The 23,212-nt window shown below is 47.1% G+C and overlaps 1 protein-coding gene across 1 annotated transcript in view; it reads right to left on the reverse strand.

The window, feature by feature from the left end:
* LOC141091580 (uncharacterized) overlaps positions 1-23,212 on the reverse strand; it is a 111,516-nt gene that overhangs the window by 36,946 nt on the left and 51,358 nt on the right. The window lies entirely within an intron of this gene.

Here is a 23,212-nt window from a genome sequence, read left to right on the forward strand (position 1 = left end):
GCTTGTCTCCGGGTGGTCACAGGATAGGTCTCATCCAGAGTGGCCACCGAGAATGCAGACATGGGCCCCAAGTCATTTCCCAGCAAGACGTCTGCAGGCAAATCCTCCATCAATCCAACCTCAACAAGGCCATCCCCGACTCCCCAGTTCAGGTGAATCCTGGCAGTGGGTAGTCGATGTATGGCTCCCCCTGCTACACGGACTGCCACTCTCCAGTCCGTCTTCTCTTGGTCCCGGACGAGATGAGGCTTCACAAGGGTCAAAGTTGCCCCAGAATCTTAGTCCCTGCATACGTTTCCCATTAACCCACACGACCTGTCGATGCTGTTGTCGATTATCTGCCCGGGCTGCCTGCATGGGGTCTACTTCATGCAGCACTTCCTCCATCTCTTCCACCCCTTGGTTAGTCGTAGCCCCCAATGCCGGGTCAGCTTCACCTTGGTGGCAGTGTACAGCAGCCCGGCTGGGTATGCTGAGTCCAGTTGGGGCATTGTCTTTGCAGGTGGCCCAGCTGACGACAGGTGTGGCATCGCGCCCCAGAGGGACTGTGGTAGGCCGGGTTTCTAGCTGGTCCCCATACAATCTTCGGTGGTTTGGGGCCCTCCAGGTCCATGGGCGGGCCCCTAGTGACCACATTTGATCCGGACAACTGCAGCCTCCTGGCATCATGATGTTCATCGGCCACACGAGCGGCTTCCTCAAGAGTCATTGGCCGCCTGTCCCGAAGCCATTCCTGTGTCTCGGGGTTTAGTCCATTAAAGAATCGTTCTTACAGGAAGAGCTGGAGGACGTCCTCCTTAGTGGTTGCTTGGCTCCCTTGTACCCACTGTAGCAGTGACCGCCGTAATTTACAGGCCCATTCAGCGTGGGTATCAGTTACGCGTTTTATAAGTCCGCGGAACTTTTGGCGGTATGCCTCTGGTGTCAGCGCATACCAGGCCAAGATTACTTCTTTGATCCGCTCATAGTCCATACAGTCCTCATCAGGTACCGTGCGATAGGCGCCCGCTGCCCGGCCTGTCAGCTTGCTGGCCAGAATCTGAACCCGTTCCTCCGGCTTCACTTGATGAAGGGCACACTGCCGCTCAAAGTCCTTCAGAAAGCCATCAATGTCTTCCTCTGTCTCCCCCAACTGTCGGAAGGCATTATACTGGATCTTTTTGTGGCTTACTGTTGAAGGTACCTGGTCGAAGGCCAGAGCTCCCCCTGCTCGCTGACTCTCCTCTCTCCGTTCTGCCATCTCCATCTTGGCCAGCTCCACTTTGGTCCACTCTGCCATCTCCATCTTGGCTAGCTCTATCCTGGTCCGCTCGGCCATCTTTTCCTTCAGATCAGTACGCACATCAGCCATCACCTCTCGTATGATCTCTACTGTAGAGTTTGGGCCATAGAACGCCAGTCTGTTCTTTACCTCCCTCTGGAATTCGGTCTCCTCCACATTCACATTGGGGGGCGCTGCACTGTCGTGTTCCATGATGGCTGCTATCAAATCCGCTTTTGTTTTGTTGCTGGCGATCAACCCTCAGGCTTCCACCAGATCTTTTAATGTAGTCCTCTTTAACTTCTGGTAGTTATTTTCCATTCATTCCTTTTCTCCTGTAGAAGGGGTATCAAATCCCACTGCTGCCACCAGTGTAACGGGGTCTACCAAGCTGGGGTACCTCTTTCAGTACCACCCCGTGTTTTCGGAGGTCCGCTCTGCGTTGGCTGGAGTCTGAATGACGCTGGCTGGAATTCCTTGGTTACATGGGCGCATATAAAAGATCACTGCTTCTCCACGTATTTCCAGTCTGACAACACTTTACTCACAGGACACAGAATATATCACACAGATACAGAGGGCCGGCCAATAGAAAAGCGGCAGGCCAGACATACATTACAAAAGCCGCAGGTGGCCGGAGCCTGCCGATGTTTACTGTGGGAATTACAAAGGTGGGGGGAGGGCGGACAAAAGAAGAATATCGTGTCCCCTCTGCCCAGGGGCGCAGCCTGTGAGCTGATGCATTAGGGACATGCATCTCACATAGAACCTATTATACATACATATAACTGCACAACATATTCTGGGTGCTGAGTGGTTCTGTAGCACGTAACACCCACATTTCCACAATTTGTTTGAAAACAGACTTGTTCAGAGCCCATTCGCCCTGCCTTAGTTGAGTGCAGCTCAAAAAGTCTGCTCTTTAATTCTCTACCCCCTGAATGTGTAGTGCCGAAAGGGATAGGATATTGTTTTCTGCCAAACTGAAAATTTGGGATGTTATGACCATAAGGGCCCATGACCTGGTTCCCCCTGATGGTTTAGATAGGCCACTGCTACCTGATTGTCCTAAAATATTCGTACATGATGACCTTGCAGAGTATCCAGGAATTCTAACAGGGCGTAACTTACTGCCAATAGCTCTTTTTGGTTTGAGGATACCTCTATCCCCTGCCCTTTCCGCATCCCCTGAGTAATCTTGTCACCCAGGTGAGCCCCCCCATCCAGTGGAGCTTGCATTGGTGGTAACTACTCGGGACACCTTTGTTACACAAGGGACTCCTTTGGATAGATTGTTCATATCTCCTCACCAAATTAGGGAACAAATACAGGTCAAAGACAGTCATGTGTCCCTCTAAGTGACCTAGTAATGAGGCTTGGTTCTTTAAAATCTCCCACTGGAGTTCTCTGGTTTGTAGCTGGGCCCATTGTACTGCTGGCAAACAAGCAGTAAGGGAACATAGCAGGGACATGGCCTTCCTCAAAGTCATGGATGAGTTCTGTGAGGTTTTTGATACCTGGTCTATGATTTTCCCCCTTTTCTCTACTGGCAGGCGGCACTCTTGCTTCCGAGAGTCCAACAGTAATCCTAGAAACTCTTGCACCATCCATGGCTCGAGCCTTGACTTTTTCAGGTTTAGGAACCAGTCCAGATCTACTAAGGTATTCATTACTCTGCTTAGCTGTTCTCTAAAAGTTGAGCTGAGTTGCCTATTACCATAAAGTCAGCCAAATAAGGGACTATCCTGCTCTCTCAGGTGCGCCATTGCCTCCGCCACTAATTTGGTAAATACTCGAGGGGCTATTGATAAGCCAAAGGGAAGGGCTTTGTACTGGAAACACTTTATTCTTCCTTTTATGGAGACTGCTACTCTGAGGAACCTCTGAGAGTCTTTGTGTATAGGGACATGGTAATACGCGTCGCTGAGATCCAGAACCGTCATGAAGCAATTTGCAAACAGTATTTTGATGACCGACTTTATTGATTCCATCTTGAATTCTTGAGTTTTTACATAACCTTTCAACCCCCTCTGGTTTAGGATTGTCTGGTATGACCCATCTGTGTTACGCCGCACTCACCGCACACCTCTGGCGCTGGCGCACGCCGCCCGACATCTTCACTTCCGGTTTAGCAGCCTGCGCCGGGGTCCCGTAGGGTGCGCGCACGTGCCGCATGCTCTTGACTCTGAGGCTGCGCGCCCGGCCCTGAGTCCCATCTGGTGCACCTGCGTACTACCGGCAGATCTGACTGCGTGGCACCAGCTCTGACATCTCTATGGTCCTGGAGGACCTGACCCAGAAGTCCCAGCGCAAACTCTATTTCAGGTGGCCTCTTCCTGTAGGCGGCACCTGATTATCATTCTTGCTGCCTTGCTAGGCCTGCTTGGTGCCTGCTTGGCCGCTCTCTGTACTCAGGTTCACTACCCTGTGCTCTGGCGTGTTTCTTAGCACACGCCCTGCTTTGCCTTGTACCCAGTCGTGCTTCCCTGCACATGCTCTGCTTTGCCTTGTACCCAGTCGTGCTTCCCTGCACATGCTCTGCTTTGCCTTGTACCCAGTCGTGCTTCCCTGCACGCGCTCTGCTTTGCCTTGTACCCAGTCGTGCTTCCCTGCACGCACTCTGCTTTGCCTTGTACCCAGTCGTGCTTCCCTGCACGCGCTCTGCTTTGCCTTGTACCCAGTCGTGCTTCCCTGCACGCACTCTGCTTTGCCTTGTACCCAGTCGTGCTTCCCTGCACGCGCTCTGCTTTGCCTTGTACCCAGTCGTGCTTCCCTGCACATGCTCTGCTTTGTCTTGTACCCAGTCGTGCTTCCCTGCACGCGCTCTGCTTTGCCTTGCACCCAGTCGTGCTTCCCTGCACGCGCTCTGCTTTGCCTTGTACCCAGTCGTGCTTCCCTGCACGCGCTCTGCTTTGCCTTGTACCCAGTCGTGCTTCCCTGCACGCGCTCTGCTTTGCCTTGTACCCGGTCGTGCTTCCCTGCACGCCCTCTGCTTTGCCTTGTACCCAGTCGTGCTTCCCTGCACGCGCTCTGCTTTGCCTTGTACCCAGTCGTGCTTCCCTGCACGCGCTCTGCTTTGCCTTGTACCCAGTCGTGCTTCCCTGCACGCGCTCTGCTTTGCCTTGTACCCAGTCGTGCTTCCCTGCACGCGCTCTGCTTTGCCTTGTACCCAGTCGTGCTTCCCTGCACGCGCTCTGCTTTTCCTTGTACCCAGGCATGCTTCCTAGCACGCGCTCTGCTTTGCCTCGTACACCGCGTGCCCCCATGTACACACTCAGCACTGTTCTGTACCCTGCGTGCCTCCTTATACACGCTCTGCACTATCCTGTATCCTGCGTGCCTCCGTGTCCACGCTTTATGAACTCCTGTATCCTGCGTGTCCTCGCCTTCACCTTGCTACTCAGACTCTTGAGCCTCCTTTGAGCCGGCCACTTGGTTCCAGCAGTCGTGGTACTTTATTCCCTGGGTCTGCCCCTGATGCTCCCTGTATAGGGGTGGTCCTCAATAGGTCAGCTCGCTCAGGGTGGCTTGGTATCACATCCCAGAGGGTCCACTCCAGGAGGCGTTATAATCTGGTTTGTTTTCCAGGAACAATGGGGAGTAGAATCCCACCCTCCTTTCTCGAAGGGGAACTTCCTGGAGAACGGCTTTGCCTACAAAGTCCAAAACCTCGCGCTCCAGGGTCTCTTGTTCCTTCGGAGAGCACCGTAGGGGAGTCCTGAAAAAGTTCTGGGGAGGGAGTGAATGGAAGTCTAGCCGAAGGCCTGCCCTGACAAGATTTAGTATTCAGGAACTGTTTGAAATTTTTTCCCAGGCCGTAAGGAAACGGGATAGTCTGCCCCCCACCTGGGAAAAATTGTCACTTTTAGGGCTTCCTATCCCTAGAGGAGTTTCCAAAGAGGAAACCCATGTCTTTCCTCTTCCCCTCATTCCATCTACTCTGCTCCCTCGGGGGCCTCCTATTGAAGAATTTTCTACTCAGAAAGGACCGTTTGAGCGTGGGGGTGGCCAGGTTAGGGAACCCTTTACTCTTGTCCCCTGCCTTCTGAAAGATGTTATCTAACGGCTCTCCAAACAAAAACTTTCCTTCACAGGGGATCGAGCATAATTTTAATTTGGTCTGCAAATCTCCCAGCTAGCACTTGAGCCAAAGTGCTCTACGGGATGCCATCGAGAGAGCTGCAGACTTGGATGCTAGTCTGGCTGAGTCAGCTGAAGAATCTGCCGAGAAAGCTGCCCCCAGTATCGAGGGGATGGACTCTAGTACTTTGTTCCTGGGTATCCCGTCCTGGAGTTGTTTCTCTAGCTGATCCACCCATATCATAAGGGATCTAGTGGTACAGGTAGCCTCTATAGCAGGCCTAAGATTACCCCCCGATGTTTCCCATGCCCCTTTTAGAAAACCAGCCTTTTTATCTAATGGGTCTTTCAATGTTCCCATGTCTTCAAAGGGGAGAGCAAATCTTTTAGAGGCCTTGGCAACTGCAATGATGTTGATGCTGCATCCTCAAAGGGGTATTTACTTTTTAGGGATGGCAGTCACTGAGCACAATCCTGATCACAGGTGTCAGTTTAATCAGTATAACGGCGCCGACCTGACACTGTCTGTAGTCACTGAGCACAATCCTGATCACAGGTGTCAGTGTAATCAGTATAACGGCGCCGACCTGACACTGTCTGTAGTCACTGAGCACAATCCTGATCACAGGTGTCAGTGTAATCAGTATAACGGCGCTGACCTGACACTGTCTGTAGTCACTGAGCACAATCCTGATCACAGGTGTCAGTATAATCAGTATAACGGCACAGACCTGACACTGTGTGTAGTTACTGAGCACAATCCTGATCACAGGTGTCAGTGTAATCAGTATAACGGCACAGACCTGACACTGTGTGTAGTTACTGAGCACAATCCTGATCACAGGTGTCAGTGTAAACAGTATAACCGGCCGACCTGACACTGTCTGTAGGCACTGAGCACAATCCTGATCACAGGTGTCAGTGTAATCAGTATAACGGCACCGACCTGACACTGTGTGTAGTTACTGAGCACAATCCTGATCACAGGTGTCAGTGTAATCAGTATAACGGCACAGACCTGACACTGTGTGTAGTTACTGAGCACAATCCTGATCACAGGTGTCAGTGTAAACAGTATAACCGGCCGACCTGACACTGTCTGTAGGCACTGAGCACAATACTGATCACAGGTGTCAGTGTAATCAGTATAACGGCACCGACCTGACACTGTCTGTAGTCACTGAGCACAATACTGACCACAGGTGTCAGTGTAATCAGTATAACGGCGCCGACCTGACACTGTGTGTAGTCACTGAGCACAATCCTGATCACAGGTGTCAGTATAATCAGTATAACGGCACAGACCTGACACTGTGTGTAGTTACTGAGCACAATCCTGATCACAGGTGTCAGTGTAATCAGTATAACGGCACAGACCTGACACTGTGTGTAGTTACTGAGCACAATCCTGATCACAGGTGTCAGTGTAAACAGTATAACCGGCCGACCTGACACTGTCTGTAGGCACTGAGCACAATACTGATCACAGGTGTCAGTGTAATCAGTATAACGGCACCGACCTGACACTGTCTGTAGTCACTGAGCACAATACTGACCACAGGTGTCAGTGTAATCAGTATAACGGCGCCGACCTGACACTGTGTGTAGTCACTGAGCACAATCCTGATCACAGGTATCAGTGTAATCAGTATAACGGCGCCGACCTGACACTGTGTGTAGTCACTGAGCACAATACTGATCACAGGTGTCAGTGTAATCAGTATAACGGCACAGACCTGACACTGTGTGTAGTTACTGAGCACAATCCTGATCACAGGTGTCAGTATAATCAGTATAACGACACAGACCTGACACTGTGTGTAGTTACTGAGAACAATCCTGATCACAGGTGTCAGTGTAAAAAGTATAACGTCACTGACCTGACACTGTCTGTAGTCACTGAGCACAATCCTGATCACAGGTGTCAGTATAATCAGTATAACGGCACAGACCTGACACTGTGTGTAGTTACTGAGCACAATCCTGATCACAGGTGTCAGTATAATCAGTATAATGGCACAGACCTGACACTGTGTGTAGTTACTGAGCACAATCCTGATCACAGGTGTCAGTATAATCAGTATAACGGCGCCGACCTGACACTGTGTGTAGTCACTGAGCACAATACTGATCACAAGTGTCAGTGTAATCAGTATAACGGCACAGACCTGACACTGTGTGTAGTTACTGAGCACAATCCTGATCACAGGTGTCAGTATAATCAGTATAACGGCACAGACCTGACACTGTGTGTAGTTACTGAGCACAATCCTGATCACAGGTGTCAGTGTAATCAGTATAACGTCACTGACCTGACACTGTCTGTAGTCACTGAGCACAATCCTGATCACAGGTGTCAGTATAATCAGTGTAACGGCACAGACCTGACACTGTGTGTAGTTACTGAGCACAATCCTGATCACAGGTGTCAGTGTAATCAGTATAACGTCACTGACCTGACACTGTCTGTAGTCACTGAGCACAATCCTGATCACAGGTGTCAGTGTAATCAGTATAACGGCACAGACCTGACACTGTCTGTAGTCACTGAGCACAATCCTGATCACAGGTGTCAGTATAATCAGTATAACGGCACAGACCTGACACTGTGTGTAGTTACTGAGCACAATCCTGATCACATGTGTCAGTATAATCAGTATAACGGCACAGACCTGACACTGTGTGTAGTTACTGAGCACAATCCTGATCACATGTGTCAGTATAATCAGTATAACGGCACAGACCTGACACTGTGTGTAGTTACTGAGCACAATCCTGATCACAGGTGTCAGTGTAATCAGTATAACGGCCCCGACCTGACACTGTCTGTAGTTACTGAGCACAATCCTGATCACAGGTGTCAGTGTAATCAGTATAATGGCCCCGACCTGACACTGTCTGTAGTCACTGAGCACAATCCTGAGCACAGGGCACTTTAACATCTTAATTCACGCTGTCACTTGCTGACATTCAAGTTCCCTAATCCGACTCAGACTTTAGTTCTGATGACCATCAGCTTTCCTGTGACTGTTGCAGGGAATTGATAAGATGCTATGAGAGCCGGGGGCCGGCTGAACGCCTCCCTGAGCACGTCTTGTGATCTCTCCTGTGACGCCCAGCCTGATTCTGGGTGCCATAGAAGACAGTGATTTTACCTATATAATGTAATGCAAAAATATATTGCTGTATATCAAAAATCGTAGGGGCTAATAAATAAAATAAAAGAAAAACTTTTTAAAAATGTAAAAAAAATTAAAAAAAATTGAAAAATTTGAATGCCCCGTCCTCCTTTTCCCCAGTTAACAATAAAGAAATGTAAAAAAAAATATCAAAATACATATTTGGTATCAGCGTTTCCAGAAAATTAACCCTATCTGCAAAAATTCCAGAATTCCAAAATAGCATGTTTTTGGTTGTGGCATGTCCACTAAAAATGCAATAAGAGATCGAAGCATCTTATCTACCCCAAAGTAGTAACAATAAAACCATCAGGTCACCAGGGAAAAAAACAAGCCCCCACACAGATCCATCAACCAAAAAATAAAAATGTTAAAGGGTCTGGAAATGATGACTTGTGCAAAATTATTTTTTTAAAATTTTTTTTCATTACTTAAGTAATAATAAAAAAATGAAAGTTAAAGTTTGGCCTCATCATAATCACTGACCAGGACATCCATATTCTCAAGTATTTTTTTTACTGTAGATCATACCTCCCCCCCCCACCCCACACACACACACACAAAAAACTGGTTTTATCGTAATTTCACTTCACTTGGAATTTTTTTCAGATTTTCCAGTAAGCCATGTGATAAAATTGATGGTGTCATTTAAAAGTACAACTAGTACCAGAAAAAAAATCAAGACCTCATGTGGCTTTGTCAGTGGGAAAATAAAAAAAAAATACGGCTCTTGAAAGAATGAAAGGAAAAAATGAAAAATTGCTTGGTCCTTAAAAGGGTCCAACATCTCCCCCTCCCCCACCATCCTAGTTAAATATGTGAAGGATTCGGCATACTTCGAGAAACCTTTTTGTGTAATAATTAGAAATGGTGGGTTGGGGGCTCATGTTAACCTCCAAGTCATTTCTTCTGCTCTTCCGATCCTCCTGGAGGCACAATAGACTGTTGCTTGTTTTGTGACATCTTATTTTTGTACTTTTGTGAGTTCTGCACTTTTAAAATTGCAACTAAAAACTTTAATGCATTTGATGTGTAACATAAAGCGATGACCATGGGCTTTGTGAATATAGACCAGGGCTGTGGAGTCAGTCGGAGTCCATTTTGGTGGAGTTGGAGTTGGTATAAAATGGACCGACTCCGACTCCTAAAATATATAATAAATTGGGAACAGTAGTTCAATGCAGTTTGTGGGTAATATTTTTTTTCATAAGAATTTGGGAAAGTTATGAAATGTACTACAAATATCTGATCTAAGGTCTAGACTTTTAGCTGAGATGAATCTGTGCTGCAGTTTATGTTCATGATAAGTAGTGAAGCTCCTCCGCTACAGATAAGGGGAAAAATAATAAACGCACAGGGAAGGAATGCCTGCATTCATCTCAGAACTTCTGGAGTGAACAGGAAAGCAGGATTAAGGTAAGCATATCTAAACTTTCAATAAACTGAGTAAATCAATAGTACAGTGCACGTTGTCTCTGTATGCTTGATGTTTTAGTTTTTTTTTCCTCTTAGCTCCTGTTAGGAGAAATTAGCTGCTTTGATGACTTATATACACAATACATAGAATATAAGGGGAAAAACTGTTTTCTAACATCTCAAATTCGGAAATACAGTATCAGGATCGATGAGGACATATATATGTGTGTGTGTGTGTTCTGGAATATGATTCAGCACAAACATGCTCACTTCCTCCTCTCCTCTTCATAGACTGTGAAGAAATATGATGTGAAGCATTTAGTGAGCTGTACCCTGAGACAAGCCTGACACTAAAAGTTCAGAGTAAAGCTATCTAACAACATATTACATAGTAACATAGTAATTAAGGCTGAAGGAAGACTTTAAGTCCATTTAGTTCAACCCATATCCTATCCTAACTTGCCCTAACATGTTGATCCAGAGGAAGGCAAAAAAAAACCCATGTGGCAACAGTAAGCTTCACATTGGGGAAAAAAATTCCTTCCCGACTCCACATACGGCAATCAGACTAGCTCCCTGGATCAACGCAATATTAAGGAAACTAGTGTATATACCCTGTAATATTATACTTTTCAAGAAAGGCATCCAGTCCCTTCTTAAATCTTAGTAGGGAATCACTCATTACAACATCACATGGCAGAGTTCCATAGTCTCACTGCTCTTACAGTAAAGAATCCGCGTCTGTTAGTATGCTTAAACCTTCTTTCCTCCAGACGTAGAGGATGCCCCCTTGTCCCCGTCACAGGTCTAAGAGTAAAAAGATCATTAGAAAGGTCTTTGTATTGTCCCCGCATATATTTATACATTGTAATAAGATCACCCCTAAGAATAACCCCAAGTGTAATAACCTGTCTTGGTATTGCAGACCCCTCAGTTCCCTAATAACCTTGGTCGCTCTTCTCTGCACCCACTCCAGTTCAGCTATGTCTTTCTTATACACCGGAGACCAGAACTGTACACAGTATTCTAAGTGTGGTCGCACTAGTGACTTATATAGAGGTAAAATTATGTTCTCCTCATGAGCATCTATGCCTCTTTTGATGCCTCCCATTATTTTATTTGCCTTTGCAGCAGCTGCCTGACACTGGCCACTAAATGTGAGTTTGTCGTCCACCCATACACCCAGGTCTTTTTCAGTGACAGTTTTGCCCAGTGTTTTACAATTAAGCACATAATTATACATCTTGTTTGTTCTACCCAAGTGCATCATTAAAGCTCATATTTTACAGACTATATACTTATCATCTGTCCTATTAATATATGCAAAGATTGTTTTATTTCTATCCTAAATTATACAGTGCATGATTCCCTATTCTTGCAAGAGTTTCAATATATCTTATTTTTTTACAGGACAAAATTATTTTGAGAGCGAATTTACATAATTACAAAATGTCTAAGAAGCATCTTATGAAGTCAGCTGCATTTGAGCATTTCACAGTGACTCAAGATAAAAAACATTCTGTGTGTCAGTGTATAAGTGACCCAGATGAAAACAAATGCTGTGATGCCAAAATCACTGCATACTCAGGCAGTGATAAAAATGCTCCTTCAAGAGCTTCCACTCTAAAAAGACATTTACAGCACTGCCACCCAGATGTTTACAAAGCTGTGAACGAACCGAGACAAAGAGCCGGCTCTTTCATGTGACCGACGGGAGTCAGCTCACCACTGGGAGCTGAGCCAAATTTTTTTTTTCCCCCTGCTGTTTGCATAGCTTCTTCCTGCCTGGATGGGGGCTGGGAGGAGCTGAGGAGGAGACTTAAGGCCCCGTCACACTAAGCGACTTACCAGCGATCCCGACACCGATATCAAGGTGTCAGGATCGCTGGTAAGTCGCTATGTGATTGCTGGTGAGCTGTCACACAGACAGCTTCACCAGCGATCAGCACAGCGATGCCGAGCGCCCGGCATCGCTGGCCATCCCTGTAAAAAATAGAATCAAAATAAAAAATATTGTTATTCTCACCTTCCGACGTCCCATTCAGCCATCCTGCCTCTCTCCACGCTCCGGTCCCAGTGATCCTTTTTACACCTGCTCGCTGGTCTCCTGCCTGTCACACGCAGCGATGCGTGCTGGCCAGCGGGAGACCAGCGACCAAAGAAATGTCCAGAGGTTTCTTCCAGCAATCAGCGATACCGGCAGGGGGGCCGCTCGCTGATCGCTGTCACACACAGCGATCTCGCTGGTGAGATTGCTGTTACGTCACAAAAGTTGTGACTCAGCAGCGATCTCGCTACCGAGATCGCTTAGTGTGACCGGGCCTTTAGAGCAATGAGCACAAGTGGGGAGTGACTGGCAAGGCTTTGACTTGCGACTGGGCTCCTCCCACATGACACATAGCTGTACTGTGATTGGCTGCTCAGTGCAGTGAGTGCACACACATGATCTGTGATAGACCACAATGTGCAGTCACACAGACTGTCACTGACATAACAGTGGATGTCCGGCAGCTGCAGGATGAGCAGAGCAGAGGCACTGAGCTCAGGCACTGACAGCCATCTTATCCCTCATTATTTTCTGTATTTCCTGCTGCTATACAGTGGGAAAGTAATAATATAAATCTGAGGCAGAGAAACTCTGTGGACAGATCCGGGGTATATCTATAATATAACGGGATAAGCGTCACTCTGTTCGAAACCTTTATAGACTGTGCAAGCGTGACGCACCTGCGCAGTCTGGCTCCAGACAGAGTGACGCACCCCCTTGCTATGATGACAGGAGAGGGCGGGTTGTTGCTCCGGAAGCGGTGCATGTGCAGTCCGCGCTTTCCGAGCCATTTTGGGGAAGACACACTGCAGTGTGTCTTCAAGACAATGGCGCCGGAAAGAGAGGAATGCGCAGGCGCCGATTCCGGAGCAACAACCCGCCCTCTCCTGTCATCACAGTAGGCACAAAAGATTACTGAGGTATTCGCCATGAAGTCAGGAGACGGCGCGTTGTGGCGCCAAAATCGGGAGCCAATTACGGCCGCACAATCCCACACTCCTTTAGACCTGGATCGGGGGATGAGGGAGTACCATGCATACCAGGATAGGGGGTGAGAGAACCATGCATACCAGGATTGGGGGGTGAGGGCACCATGCATACCAAGATAGGGGGTGAGGGGACCATGCATACCAGGATAGGGATGAGGGAGTACCATGCATACCAGGATAGGGATGAGGGAGTACCATGCATACCAGGATAGGGATGAGGGAGTACCATGCATACCAGGATTGGGGGATGAGAGGACCATGCTTACCAGCATTGGGGGATGAGGGGTACCATGCATACCAGGATAATGGGTGAGGGGACCATGCATACCAGGATAGGGGGTGAGGGGACCATACATAACAGGATAGGGGGTGAGGGGACCATGCATACCAGGATAGGGGGTGAGGGGACCATGCATACCAGGATAGGGATGGAGTACCATGCATACCAGGATTGGGGGGGTGAGGGGACCATACATACCAGGATGAAGAATGGGGTGCCATGCATACCAGGATTGGGGGGGTGAGGGTACAATGCATACCAGGATAGGAATGATGGGTGCCATGCATACCAAGATAGGAGGGGGGCAGCACATACCAGGATGGGAGACCATATGCCAATAAAAATGCTCGCCACCTGGGCGTAGAACGGGTTCATAGCTAGTGTATAATATAACGCTCTAAGCATCATTCTGTCCGAAGCCTTTATAGACTGCGCAAGTGCGACGCACCTGCGCAGTCTGGCTCCATACAGAGTGGCGCACCCCCCACGAGATTGCGGTATGTGTAAGCACTGATTGCATACTGCGATCTCCGGCACAACACCTTACCGATTCGGTGTTGCCACGGGGTCTTGCGTCTGGCGGTGATGACAGGAGAGGGCGGGTTGTTGGGCCGGAATCGGCGCATGCGCAGTCCGCGCTTTCTGGCGCCATTTTGTAGAAGACACACTGCAGTGTGTCTTCAACAAAATGGCACCAGAAAGAGAGGAATGTGCAGGCACCAATTCCGACCCAACAACCCGCCCTCTCCTGTCCTCACAGCACAAAAAATTACCGATCAGGTATTCACCGTGAAGTCAGTAGAGGGCGGGTTGTGGCGCCATGCATACCAGGATAGGTGGGTTAGAGGACCATGCAGGATTGGGGGGAGAGGGGGCCATGCATTCCAGGATGAGGAATGGGGTGCCATGCATACCAGGATTGGGGGGGTGAGGGGACTATATATACCAGAATAGGGATGAGAGGACTATGCATACCAGGATTGGGGGGTGAGGTGACCATGCATACCAGGATTGGGGGGTGAGGTGACCATGCATACCAGGATTGGGGGATGAGGGGTACCATGCATATCAGGATTGGGGATGAGGGGACCATGCATACCAGAATTGGGGGATGAGGGGTACCATGCATACCAGGATTGGTAGGTAAGGGGTGCCATTTATGGTGCAGATATCAGAGTTACTCTGTAAGAACCTGGAACATGTCTGCAAGGATTTACTTATAAGGGTATGTGCACATGTTGTGGAATTTTCTGTGCGGAATCTGCATCTCTTGGCAGATTCCGCAGGTCTAAATCCGTGAGGTTTTTATGCAGATTTATTGTGGATTTTGTGCGGATTTCTGTAATGGAATGGGTGTAAAAACGCTGCGGAATCCGCACAAAGTATTGACATGCTGCGGAAAATAAACTGCTGCGTTTCCACTTGGATTTTTCCGCAGCATGTACACAGCGTTTTTTCCCCATAGAATAGCATTGTACTGTACATCACTTGTGGATCCGCAGCAAATCCGCAACGTGTGCACATAGCCTTAGAATAATCAGTGCCGGCAGATGTCACAGCACTGACTAATGCAGAACACATGGACAAATATCAGATATTAGAGGATAACACAAATCAGCAATACGGACAGGAGTGAGGGCCTGATCCCAGGAGCTTACACTCTGAGAAAATGGCTAAGAAGCCTTCACTAGACCCCTGTATAGCTGTATAATGAGGCCCAGGCTTTATAGTGAAGAGACTGGAGTGATAAAAGAGGGGAAAGGAGCACTTTTTGCAAGAAGAGCCGCTTTTTGAGCCAAAAAGAGTCGGCTCTTTTTGGTGAGCAGAGCCGAGTGAGCCAGATCACCAAAAAGAGCCGGACTGCCCATCACTACAAGAAACCAGAGACAGCACTTGTTGCCAGTCAGAGGAGGAGCAACGAGCATCTCAAAGATCAGTTACAAGATGAATTGTAAGTGACAAAGTTACTGTAACAATGACAGCAAATGTGTTTAAAAGTCAGCTCATCGCGCTTGTTGTGAAGGACGGTGTACCATTATCATTATTGGCACGACCAGCTTTTACAGCTCTTAATGGAGAAATGGCCGCAAACTTGGTGTTTCTCTGGAAAGAGAAAGTATTAATAATAATCTTTATATAGCACTAACATATTACGCAGCACTTTACAGTTTGCACACATTGTGAGTCCCATCGGGGACAGTGATGATAATCTAAATTCCCTGTCTTTGGAATGTGGGAGGAAACCGGAGTGCCTGGAGGAAACCCACACAAACACGGGGATGATATACAAACTCCTTTCAGATGTTGTCCTTGGTGGGATTTGACCCCAGGACTCCAGCACTGCTGCAGTGCTATCCACTGAGCCACCGTGCTGCTCAATATTAGAAAATTAGTGATTGAAGAAGCCCGTAACCAAAAGGAAGATCTTAAAAAGACTCTCAAGACACTTTGTGCTTCTTAAAATGGACGCCTGCACACGTCACAGAGTGAACTATTTTGCTATCAACATTTGATATGTTTGTGACAACAAAAAAATTGTTACTAAGACGCTGGCAATAAAAGATACTAAGGCTCATCCCAGCAGCCGGTTTCTCCAGGCCTTAGTGGAAAAAGTTCTGCAAGATTATGAACTCACAAAAGAACAGGTTCTTGCTATTGTAACGGACAATGCTTCAGACATAAGTACAATTACACTGATGAATGAGAACAATGAAGGTGAACGGCAGCTAGAAGAACATTTCACATTCAGTATGTTGGAGATGGAAGGCCACAGTCCTGTTCCCATAACGGAGGAACAAACAGATATTACTACAGAAGAGCAGCAAAATGATTCTTTACAATTAGATGATCTTGTTGAAGCTGCTTCACACCTCATGGAAATTGAGGAGTCAGAGTTGGAGTCGGAGGTTTGTCTTACCGACTCCACAGCCCCGATATAGACATGCCAATATTATACACCTCTGCTGTATACACAAGTGTTTTCCTTTGTTGCTGTATACTTCATATATTGATGAGCGAAGAATCGCTTTATAACCAGATTTACCCACAGAGGAGGCAGAAAACATACTGAGCCAAGACAATGGCCTGTAGATGGTTATCAGAACTTTGGTCACACCTGGCCTAAAGCCTCATACACACCAGACAGCTGTATGCTCTCTTGCAAGTCCCCCATACACAGAAGTACTCGGCCAAGTATGGCTGTATTCTCTATCACAGACTTGCTGGCAGTAGCTTATCTCCCAGAGAACAAAATAATCGGATGTGCTGGAGCATCTGTTGGGAAAGTTGGGAGGAAGAACTTGGCGATATTGACTGGCCTTTAGATTTACTACAAGCCAATTAACCTGGTAGAACAGTCACACCTCTACACGCTGCCATTCTATAAACTATTTCATGTGGCCACGATTCTCGGTCGTGTTCTTATTTTCTTAAAACTCTTTAGACCATAATTTCACTTATACTATGAGAAAAAACTTCCCTTTTCCTTATCAGATTAATGTAGAATGCAGGCAAGACTGGGATCCAAACTAAAGGCCTCCATACATATTAGACTAATGTCAGTTGAACCCACCGATATTGAAGGGTTTGGACAAAGGTCTAATATGTCGGGTGGCGCAAGCTGACTGATGCTCAGGAGAGATGTTGATTGCACATGTCCAATTTCGGACAGATAATTGCATTGTTTTCCCAATAATAAACCCAACATGTCAGCTGGCTTCTTTGTCATGGGGAAGACAGGGGCACTTGGATGAATGAGTGCTCCTGGGTATTGGTGAGTTGGCTGAGATGGCTGTTGGGAGAGCAAGTACTTCTATGTATGGGAGAGTCAGCCCAGATGGCGGTCGGGAGAGCGAGCGCTCCTGTGTATTGGAGAATCGGCCGAGATGGCTGTCAGGAGAGCAAGTGCCTCTGTGAATGGGAGAGTGGGCCAAGATGGCTGTCGGGAGAGCGAGCGCTTCTGTGTGTTTGAGAATCGGCCGAGATGGCTGTCGGGAGAGCGAGCGCTTCTGTGTGTGGGAGAATCATCCGAGATGGCTGTTAGGAGCAAGCACTCCTGTGTATGGGAGAGTTGGCCGAGATGGCTGTCGGGAGAGCGAGCGCTTCTATGTGTGGGAGAATCGGCCAAGATGGTTGTTGGGAGCAAGCACTTCTGTGTATGGGAGAGTCAGCCGAGATGTCTGTCGGGAGAGCACGCACTCCGGTGTATGGGAGAGCTGGCCGAGATGGCTGTCGTGAGAGCATGCGCTCCTGTGTACGGGAGAATCAGCAGAGATGGCTGTTAGGAGAGCAAGTGCTTCTGTGTATGGGAAAACGGCTGAGATGGCTGTCGGGAGAGCGGGCGCTCCTGTGTATGGGTGAGTGGGTCAAGATGACTGTCGAGAGAGCGAGTACTCCTGTGTATGGGAGAGTTGGCCGAAATGGCTGTCGGGAGAGCATGCGCTCCTGTGTATGGAATCATAGAATCATAGAGTTGGAAGGGACCTCCTGGGCCATCTGGTCCATCCCCCTGCTCAAAGCAGGATTTGCTAAATCATCCCAGACAGTCTGTCCAGCCTCTGTTTGAAGACTTCCATTGAAGGAGAACTCACCACCTCTCGTGGCAGCCTGTTCCACTCATTGATCACTTTGTCAAAAAGTTTTTCTAATATCTAATCTGTCTCCTCCCATTCAGTTTCATCCCATTGCTTCTAGTCTTTCCTTGTGCAAATGAGAATAAAGATGATCCTTCTACAATGTGACAGCCCTTTAGATATTTGTAGACAGCTATTAAGTCTCCTCTCAGTCTTCTCTTTTGCAAACTAAACATTCCCAAATCCTGCAACCTTTCCTCATAAGACAGGGTTTGCAGACCGGTCGCCATTCTGGTCGCTCTTTTCTGAACTTGCTCCAGTTTGTTGATGCCTTTTTTAAAATTTGGCGCCCAAAACTGGACACAGTATTCCAGATGAGGTCTGACCAAAGAGGAGTAGAGGGCAATAATGACTTCACGTGATCTAAACTGTATGCTTCTGTTAATACATCCTAGAATTGCATTTGCCTTTTTTGCTGCTGCATCACACTGTTGACTTATATTCAGTCTGTGATCTATTAGTATACCCAAGTCTTTTTCCCCAGTTGCTTTTGCTGAGCCCTATTCCTTCCATTCTGTATATGCTTTTTTCATTTTTATTGCCCAGATGTAGTACTTTGCATTTTTCCCTGTTAAAAAACATTCTCTTAGTTGCTGCCCACTTCTCCAGTTTATTTATATCTTTTTGAATCCTCTCTCTCTTCTCTAGTATTGGCTATCCCTCCTAGCTTTGTGTCATCAACAAATTTAATCAGTTTACCCTCAATTCCTTCATCTAAATCGTTGATAAAGATGTTGAACAATACAGGGCCCAGGACAGAGCCCTGTGGTACCTCACTTGAGACATTCTTCCAACTGGATGTGCAGCCATTTACGACCACTCTTTGGGTCCGATCACTAAGCCAGTTATGAATCCACCTAACAGTTGCCTTGTCCATTCCATACTTAGCCATTTTTTCAATAAGGATTGTGTGAGATACTTTGTCAAATGCTTTGCTGAAGTCAAGATATACTATATCTACAGCATTTCCCTGATCCACCCAATCAGTGATTCTATCATAGAAGGAAATTAAGTTAGTCTGACATGACTTATTAGTTACAAACCCATGCTGACTCTGTTTAATCACTTAATTCTTATCCAGATACTTACAAACATGTTTTTTAATAATTTGTTCAAAGATCTTTCCTGGTATAGAAGTCAGACTCACCGACCTATAGTTGCCTGGGTCCACCTTCTTCCCCTTTTTGAAGATAGGAACAACATTTGCTCTTCTCCAGTCTTCTGGAACTTCTCCTGTTCTCCAAGAATTTTCAAAGATTATGGAGAGGGGTTCAAAAATTTCTTTTGCTATCGCCTTCAGTACTCTGGGGTGTAATTCATCTGGACCTGGAGACTTGAATTCATTTAGGTTAGCTAAGTGTTTCCTCACTATCTTTTTGTTTATAGATATCCTGGATTCTTCTATTCCCTTAATAGGACAGTGAAGAACAGTTGATGTTGCATTTCCTTTCTGAGAGAAAAGAGATGCAAAATAGGAATTTAAAAGTTGGGCCTTCTCAACTTCCTGTATTACCATTTCATCATTTTCATCCTGTAAAAATCCTATAGAATCTTTGACTTTTCTTTTGACATATCCCCAAAATCCTTTATTATTGCTTTTGACGTCTCTTGCCAGCCTCCGCTCATTGTCAGCTTTAGTAATCTGATTTGTGCCCTGCAAGTTCTACAGACAGCATTATATTCTTCTTTAGATATGCCTCCCTCTTTCCATGTTATAAACATTTCTTTCTTTCTTTTTAGCATGTGCTTACGTTCTGTGTTCATCCATCCTGGTTTCTTTAAATGTTTCTGTTATGCCGCGCTCACCAGGAGGCGGGGCTTCGGTTCCGACGTCACTCCCTCCGGTACGGCGGTCCCTCGGGGGCTCCCGTCGGGTGCGCACGCGCAGCTCTCGTCCCCGGGGCTCCTCCTCCATGTCACGTTTGTGCTTGCGCGCTCCTGTCAGTGCTGTCTCTGGGTCGGTCCCCTCTATGGTAATGGAGGACCTGACCCGGAAGCTGTAGTGGTCATGTGCTTTCTGGCTAGGATCTGACCCGGAACCTGTCATGGTCATGTGCTATATCAGGCTACCTTCCCCTATGGGAGGTGCCTGATTATTATTGGGCTTCCTGGCTGGGACGTCTGTGTCTCTGCCAGGCTGTTCGCTGTACTCAGGTCCTCTGTTCCGCCTTGTGTTCTTGGTGCTCCAGGGCACCCTTTCTGAACTTCCATTCCACTCTGTCTTTGCTCAGTCGTGCCCTCTGGCATCCACTCGGATCTTGTGCTCTGTCTCTTGCTCCGCTGTGCCTCCGGGCACTCTCTCTGTCCCTATACTCTAATACTCCTCCTGGCACGACTGCTGCTCCATTCTGTACTCTGTCGTGCTCCTTGCACGCATCTTGCTTGGTTTACCTCCGGACGTATTACTCGCCACATGTGCTCACGTGTACCTGTCTCGCACTATCCTGTAGTAAGCGCACTTCCGTGAACACACCTGGTGTTCCTAGTATCCAGTACCGTCCCTCAGTCATACCCACCCGTCTCCTGTGAGCCGTCCCTCTCTGTACCGGCTACCGTGGTACTCGAACCCCTGGGCTTGCTCTTAACGGTCCCTGTATAGGGGTCGGTTCCACCTGGCAGCTCGCGCGGGGCCCCTCGGTGCCACGGTCCAGAGGGTCCACTCCTGGAGTTTCCAGCTCCAGACCATCCACGCTAACAGTTTCCTATTCTTCCCTCTCAGTCGGCTGAGATGGCTGTCAGGAGAGCGAGTGCTCCTGTGTATGGGAGAGATGAATTGTCAGGAAAGTGAGCACTCCAGTGTATGGGAGTTGGCTGAGATGGCTGTTGAGAGAGCACTCCTGTGTATATGGGAGAGTCGGCTGTCGGGAGAGTGAGCACTCCTGTATATGGGAGAGGCAGCTGTCGGGAGAGCGAGCACTCCTGAGTAAGTCTATGTGCAGATGATCAGTAAACGCTGCATATTTGTGCAGCGTCCAACCCACAGCATCCAGATGTTAAGAAATCCCATGCCCATTATGCGTCCAGAGCCGCCCACGGCTCACCCACAGAGATGGACAAGCGGCGCGTCTCTCCAGTCAATTTGTCTTACGGAGACAGTAGTCTCTGCAAGATAAATTTTACCCGCACAAAGTATTGGATGCGGTGAATCTGCACGGTTCAGTGAACACATGCGGATTCACCTGTGTTCAATAGCTGGCAGCGCTTTGGGCGCAGCGAACATGCGCTGCCACTTCCGGATCGCCTGCACATACCCCTAAGGAGCGTTCTCATCTTTTCTTCAGAAGCGCACTGCTCCCCAGCCTTCCAGCTTCCTACTTGTCAGGGAGCAGTGCGCTGCTGAAAATTGAGCGTTCAGACCGGGAGCATGGTTGTGCTTGAACGCTCTTTCATGTTGTTAGGAAAAGCAGCCAAGGAGCAATGACGCTGGTTGTATCCAGGCTGTTTCAGAGTGACGCTTACAGGCTGTAAAGCACAAAGTCTGCAAGCAGTGTGAGCGCGCTGGTTAGCTGGCCGCTCTGATGATTGCAGGGTGGCAACGAGCCGCACACAAAAGAATTCAAAACCACTCAGTTCTTGATAATCGAGGGGATTTTTAATAACAGGTAAAGTGCAAAGTTGTTTGCTTTTACAAGGACTTTGCAATTTTAACAATTTAACAAACCCTTTAATGCAATAATGAGGAGGAATGGGCCTTATTTGATATCATTCATGTGTGGAATTACCATGTCGGGATCCAGACCGGACTGAGACCTTCAGAAAGATAATGGATGCCTAGTAATGATGAGCGAACGTGTTCAGATAAGGCGTTATATCTTTGTCGTGCTCGAATAATATGTTCCAGTCCCCGCGCCTGCATATCTCCTGGCTGATCGGCAGCTGCAACACATGAATGGATTGTCTGTTTGTTATGCAATCCCTGCATCTGTTGTGGTTGTTGATCAGCCACAAGATATGCAGGCGCGGGGACTGGAACATATTATTTGAGCACATCAAAGACACTCTGTTAGCACCCAAACACGTTCACTCGTCATTAATATCACGGAGTCTGAAGAGCAAAGATGGCCAAATAATTGTATGGCAAGAATATTTCAGACAATATTTGTTTTACCTCGATGCAGTAGATCCCATCAAGAGCAAAACTCAGACTTCTGTCCTCATCTAAAGAACCCAAGAATTTCTTCAGCTTTCACTGCTATTGATGGCTGCAGAAAGCTGCAAAAATTGAAAACACAGCAAAATGTTGCCGAGCAAAACGACGGCAAACAACAAAGGTTTTAGAATATTGCGCTGTGTAAAGAAGCTGTTATTTCACTAAAGGATCAGAAGACATGTTTAGCAAATTTTAATGACAGAATTTTACCCAAAAGATCGGATACAGACTAGAGAGAATGAATAGAAGGAGAGTTCTTGAATAGTCAAATAAAAGAGATGTTCAAAATCCCATTAAGATACTGAGGAGAAGGTAAAACCAGCCCTGAACCCGCTCTATGGAAAGAAGCCAAATCCCCAATATAAGAAGCTAGTGGACAGTCCGACCTCATTCACACTTACGTATTTTAGTTATTATATTGCATCAGGATATAAAATACAAAAATGGGATTGAAACATAATTAATGTATGGTATATTGGAAAGATTGCCATGTTTTTGCCAAAAGGAGCAATACCAGGTACTTGAGCCACACACTGAAACATCGTGTCAAACTTTTTCAGTTCCACCACCATTAAATTTTTAAAATGTTTGAATGGAGATCAAATTTGGAAATGTTCAAAGAAAGTTTGCTTTTTTCATTCACTATGAATTCTCCTTCACTATGAATGAGTTTATGGAAAAGGCTCGGACTGGCCCATAGAGTAACAGGGGAATCCCCCGGTGGGCCCCTGTGCAATGTGGGCCCCCAACCCCACTGTATGGGCATTACTTGGCATAATTCACTTGATTCACTCTGTACAGAAAAAACAGCATATCATCACTCATTAACCAAACTACCCAGTTTATTATCATATAGAGATATGGGTAAATTTGAGAAGGAGGGTAGTGTAATATTTGTATGCAGGTGAATAGTAGGCCCCCCAACATCAATGTTACTGGTGGGCCCTTAGCACCCCAGTCCGATACACTAATAAGAAGCAGAGTCCGTGCTGATATTTTAGTTTAGAAAGTAAATCAAGGCTCTTCTTTTCTTCCTTAACGACAGAACAATTTTTTTTTTTTTCAATGGATCCTGGTTAAAGATGGATTTAGATATTTGGTAGATTTAAGCTAATTCAACTGAAATTTTTTTTGTTTCTTCCTCTTACAAAATTTCCAACATTTCACCAAGTATATGGT

The sequence above is a fragment of the Dendrobates tinctorius genome, unplaced genomic scaffold, assembly GCF_039654945.1.
Source record: "Dendrobates tinctorius isolate UK_male_01 unplaced genomic scaffold, ASM3965494v1 ptg000055l, whole genome shotgun sequence".
Lineage (NCBI taxonomy): Eukaryota > Metazoa > Chordata > Amphibia > Anura > Dendrobatidae > Dendrobates > Dendrobates tinctorius.